Source organism: Nanorana parkeri, unplaced genomic scaffold (genome assembly GCF_000935625.1).
Source record: "Nanorana parkeri isolate BGI_ZX_2015 unplaced genomic scaffold, ASM93562v1 scaffold41, whole genome shotgun sequence".
NCBI lineage: Eukaryota > Metazoa > Chordata > Amphibia > Anura > Dicroglossidae > Nanorana > Nanorana parkeri.
The window spans coordinates 1,661,890-1,667,814 of NW_017306309.1; the positions used below are offsets into that span (position 1 = coordinate 1,661,890).

General features: G+C 39.9%; 1 protein-coding gene across 2 annotated transcripts in view; it reads right to left on the reverse strand.

The window, feature by feature from the left end:
* Window positions 1-5,925, reverse strand: part of NT5C3A (5'-nucleotidase, cytosolic IIIA) — a 41,237-nt gene that overhangs the window by 14,670 nt on the left and 20,642 nt on the right. The gene's annotated exons all lie outside the window — the stretch shown is intronic.

Below are 5,925 nucleotides of genomic sequence, written 5' to 3' on the forward strand. Positions count from 1 at the left end.
GATGTCTAGGTCCAAGCCATTCTACGGGGAAGGGGAGGCGGCTGGCCTGCCTAGCATTGTGCTAGTATCACCTGTAACAAGCTGGTGGCAGTGTGGATTGCAAGTGGCGCTAACAGAGAAAGGTGCTTTCAGCTGCCGAGTCTTTCTTTTATAAAAAAAGGTTTGCACAATCTAATATAGCCAGTTTGAACAATTACAGTATCCTTTTATCTACTGCCCTACTCTCTTCCACATTCTTGGGAGTTTGTACAATAACAGAGTCTAAAATGTAGCGGTTTTCATGGCTTTGCTTTGTAAAAACAGAATTAAAAGTCATGTCATTATAGCAGTAAGTAATCATATTTCATAATAGTTTTCACATGCTTGAATAATTATGGGAAGCACTAGGAGCTGAGCGCACAGTGGAATGTGCCTCCATTCCCCCAACAAACCAATGTCCTTGAAAGACCTTCTGTAGCTTATTATGAAATACTGGGCTGCACTCCAGAAAATCCCTCAGTCTTCTAATAACACTACAGATGACAGATGCCATTGTAAGGTGTTTGTTCTTTACATTTGCCAGTGCCAATGAATACACCTCCTGCAATTTAAATATTAAGAAAGTCTATAATTTATTTTGTTTTCATTCTATTTCGGTGCAGCATAAAACTTACCACATCCAAGTACAACATGTAGACATCCAAGGCCATTCATTAAGATTTCAGTACAGAGAAATGAGTTAGTTTTTTGCCCAACAAACCTCAACCTGCCTTGCCTTAAAGGATATGTATGGCCAACACTGTTTTTTTCTTAGTTTTGGATAGAGTGGGGAAATAAAACTCTTTACTTTCTGTGCTGCCGACAATGTTTTTTGGGGGCAGAAAGTGAAGAAACCTCTGGCTGTCAACTGTGACCATTTCAGATTTTGACCTACCTCCCATCTGGTGAAACCATTGTCCGTAGCACAGGAAGAAAGGGTAAGGCTGCCCATAAAGAAAAAAAAAGATGTAACCAGCTGGAAAGTAGCTGATTGAAAGAGGTTAAGTGAGGATCCGGACAAGCAATATCATTGCAAAAAAGTACAAATTTATTCAATAAATATAAATTAAGACATAGCCTTTTGTTCACCAACTACCGTATATACTCGAGTATAAGCCGAGTTTTTCAGCACATTTTTTGTGCTGAAAAATGCCCCCTTCGGCTTATACTCGAGTCAGCGTCTCGAGAACTACTTTAGGTGTGTGTACGCTTAACCCTTGTTTAACTGACTCAGTGGAATTCAGTTTTACGTCAGGAGTAGCTTGCAGATAAGGGCTTTTTTGAAAGTAGAAAGAATGAAAAAGGTAACGAAACGGATAGTGAACTCCTTATGTAATTACCCAACTGATATTTGGTAACTTTAGATGTGTTTCTTCTTTCCTTTTGTTCTTAAGTAGTTACAAGGTTACAGTTGTTACATAGTTTCCTTCTTTTCTTGTTTTTTGTCGTTAAAGCCGCCGGCATATATTTGGCCGTGTGTGCAGTTAACTCCTTCTTAACTGACTGGGAGTAAGTTGAAGGTAATATGCTAAAAACGTGGTAATGTTGAATTCATCTTGTGTTGAAATAGCAAAGTCACTAAACATTAACTGTCCGTTTATCCCTCGTTTCCCCTATATATGTTGGGGGACTTTTTCACGAGTGATATTTTCGTTGATGAAATCCTTAACGGATATACAAAGAGGTGCAATGTTGTCCAGAGATTCCATGGAATTAGGATATATCTTGTTGGTTCCTTTTCAGGCCGATAATTACAGCCCCATGTAAGATGAAGAAATTCAGATATTACACCCACTTAGCACTCCAACAGCTTCTTTGATGTCATGAATGAAACCACTTGGTCAGTGAAGAGAAAGACCCCTGTTTTGAGGTTTTCGTGATCTATCGTGCGATCAAAGTGTTTGAGGCAAACTGTCTGCTCATGGCATTCTGTGAAAGGTCCCACCACACACCTTACGATAATCGCGGGAAATCCCGCAATCGTACGATTATCGTCAGGTGTGTGGAAGCCGTGCGACCTCTACTACTGTAAGGTCGCACGACTTTAAACTTACGAACATGTTTGAAAAAACGCCGAGCATCGTACGATGTTCGGCGGGTGTGTAGCATGTTCGTAAGATAAAAGCCGGACGGGCCGGTGTGCGGGCATTGCTGTCATCGGAAAGCCCGCCCCTCAGGGGCGTGGCTTGCGATCGCAAGTACGATCTGCCTATGCAAGATAGGCAGATCGTACGTTTTTTTAAGTACCTTACAACCATCGCAAGACAAAAGTCTTGCGATGGATGTAAGGTGTGTGCCCAGCATAACAGAGACCAGGATAGCAGTCAAAACCCGCAAGGAGTTCTAATCAGAGTAAAGTTCATGAACCCATTGCACTCAAAAGCGCTGTTCCCAAATTCATAAGGGTGGGTGCTGCGGCTGTCGACAGCTGACTTCCTCCGTGATATATAGCTAGTAGAATATAGAGACACGGTCAGGGACCTGACTTGCCTTGCGGTAGCGCCGGGCCTGGACACGGTCACTCCAATAGTGCATCAAATGTGTCTGTTTATTGACGTATGAGCAGCATAGTGCGACACACTAATCACTCCCCACTCTATCCAACACTAGAATACATTTTTTGGCTTAAAATACACTTTAAAGTAAAACTATATGAAACTCAAGCTACACTAACTACTAATTTTGAAGTATCTTGAAGTGGGTTATGCGACATACAGTATGTCTTACTAAAGCCACATACTCCCCTATCAACTTTCTTCTACATTGGGAGATTATGATCGATTTCTATGTGTAAGAGCAACAGGTGGTCTGTAAGGCTCCGTTATCAAATGAAGCACCTCCATAATGGAGTAATGGGGTAAGGCATTTTAGAACAGGCCTAGGCAAACGTCACAGGGATCTAGTAGCCAGCTGAAAAAGCAAGTCAGCTCACTAGTCATTGGCCATGTCAACCAGTATTTCCCAATTTTAAGTTACTGACATATTTACACAAATCTGTGTGTGCGTGCCTGTTTAAATATATCAGTAAAGCTGACCATGGGAAATCCTGGTTGCCATTGTCAATAGTCTTAAATACTGTGGTAATAGAAGTTAAAAACTCAAGAGCCATATATACATATGTATTCTCACTTAACAAATGAAACTAGATCATGTATGAAAATATACAATGTAAAATTGATACTTTACTTAAAGTGAGACTAAAGTCAAAAAGGTTTTTGAGCTATTTTAAATGCTGACTAAATCACATACAATAGATGCTGCTCCTTGATGTTAAAAAGTTTGTTTCCTGCAGAATCAGGTGATCCCTGAGATCCTGTTTTATGGTGGCTCCTTTCCCTTGCAGGATCCTATAAAGCTTCCCTTGTGTGTGTTACGAAGCTGTGTGCGTCTCTACTAACACACAGGAACCACAAGGGAAAGCCACTACTCTACCACCTGCTCCTCCCTCCTACTCCTTTCTCCAAGCTAGTAGATGGACAACTGCCTCTTGTGATCTTGTACTGGACAGGAAGTTAAGAGAAGCCGAGCTGAGAGTCTGAGCTGTTTGGAAACATGATTATTGTAACTGCTTGGGCAAACCTATAAAGCAATACTGTGCAAGGCAATGTATATTTGTTTGATCTGGATTTATTATTGAGAAAAAGGATTAAGAGTTTAATACTACTTTAATCCAAAAAATGGAGTTGCCACCAAGCATGAGTCTCCTGGGACGTGAGACACATATGTCCCCTCCCTAAGGGGACAAAAGCACAAAATCAACTTAGACGAGAATCTCAACATTCCCCACCGTTTCTAATAGTAGGCTAGTTTTTAACCTCTGAAAATGAATACAGTTGTTTCATCAGCAGAAATGTTGAGTAGTTGTCACTTACTGACTAAAGTGGACCTTGCATGAAAATGTCTTATCTGAGAACTTGCCACAGGTACATTATATATATATATACACATATATACACTTTTTTTAAAATCTTTAATTTAGTTATCTTTATCATTGGTGCGGCTTCCGGATTAGAGGACCTATACATGCAAGGTCTGCTTGAACCTCAATGTTACCTCTACATGTAATGCTTAACCTCATTCTATTCCCTCTAACATAGTCCTTGCAGGGCTGAACAAATGCCAGGAGCAAGGCAGCTTGCTCACGATTCGGGGCTATCTTGTGTAAAAAGCTAACGTATAGAGAAGAGACAACAGGTCATAGAGGAAGACCTACAAAGGATTTCAAAATCTGAAAATGTTCTAGAGAAGCAAGATCGAAAGAGTGGGGCATTACGAAAATGTCTGCTTTGTATGTACTGTACGACCAAAGGGGCAACTGCTTATAGGTTATTGAGCTGGGAAAGGGAGAGGAATTTGACATTTTAAAAAAAAATCCAGGTGTCCATTGTCAGAGATGGCCACCAGCAGTCAAGGAAGGAGATCAATAAGTTCAGTGGGAAGGCAGGATTTTGGCAGACAGGAGTTAAGGGACCAGTAGATGAGAACTGATCGGAGTTCTTGGTCAAATAGTAGTAAAGCCATAGAGTTGCCTAAACGAGAGGGTGTTCACAGAAGGGTCTAGGAACATGAGATTGCTGGAGCCAGGAGAAGACCGCACCAGGACAGGTGCAAAAACATGTTCAAGAGGGACTCAGTTTCTCAGGGAACTCTGAACATTCCAGTCCAGAATTCTAGCAAGGTAACAGGCTGATTAGTACTTATACACTTCCAGGAGGCCGATACCTCCCAAAGCCTTTAGTAGCATAGGGGTTCTGAGGCTAATAGGCAGAGATTAGTTGTCCCATAGAAAATTTCTGAAAATAGTAAGGACGTAAGTGAAGCCTGAAGAAGTGAAATGTTCAAAGCACTTGACTTTGAATAATTGATGTTAAGGTTAGAAAGCACGACGCACACTTCCCCTTGTCTACTGAAAAAGGAAAACACTTTTTCACTTGAAAGTTTATGCAAGAGACCATTTTAAACATTACATGGTTAGGTTTGCAAAACAAAGCCTCTTCTTCTATGCGTCATATAACCAAAAAAGACCTCTGAGCTTGCTTCTCCGGCAATACAATAGGTGCATGTCAAGTTACATTTTAACAACATTGCTGATATAGGGGTAATGTAAGCACGGCTATGTAAATATGTAAAGGAGGAGGACAAGGATGGGATGCATACTTTCACATGAAGAAAAAAAAACTGGATTAAATCATAACCATACAAAATATCATGCAGTACATCATGGCAGGCTAATGGAAAGCCATATGAGTGCCACTCAAGTGGGTCAATATGACATTACACCTGATGATGAGCAAGGAGTCAGAAAAGCCAGTGGCAAATAAAATGTTTTTATACATGAAGAAATTGTTTGTTACATCAGATCAGCATATTATTCTAAAAATGTATGCATGTATGCATGCAAACAACAATGTCCAAATTATCATGTATATTTAAATATGCGACAATTCAAGCCAAGGCACCAAAAATGTTACTGAAGGCATCTCCTTGTTCTGTATCACTCTTCAGCTTACAGTATACTTAAAAAACTTTGGATTTTATTTTTAGTATCATATATTTCAAAAGATAACTAGATAGTTCCAACAGAAGACAAGCAATAATGGCAGTATGCTAGCGGAAAATACTTACGTAATGCTTTAAAGACACTGTATTTCTTAACATTGCTTTGTAGGACTATTACTCTCTGAGCAATTACTGCCCTTACTTTCTAAGTCATTTCTAACTGATTTTTAATCTGCAAGAGTCCTGTAGGTAGGACGAAAGATAAAAAAAAAATACCTTGAACAAACATTAAGCAATGAATATTGTCCTGTAAAAAATAACTACTTAAAAAAAAAAAAAATCAATGTTATGTTGTAAGGGAAGACTAAATGAATGATCACGGCTGGCTCAGCAGCAGCAAAAGTTCTA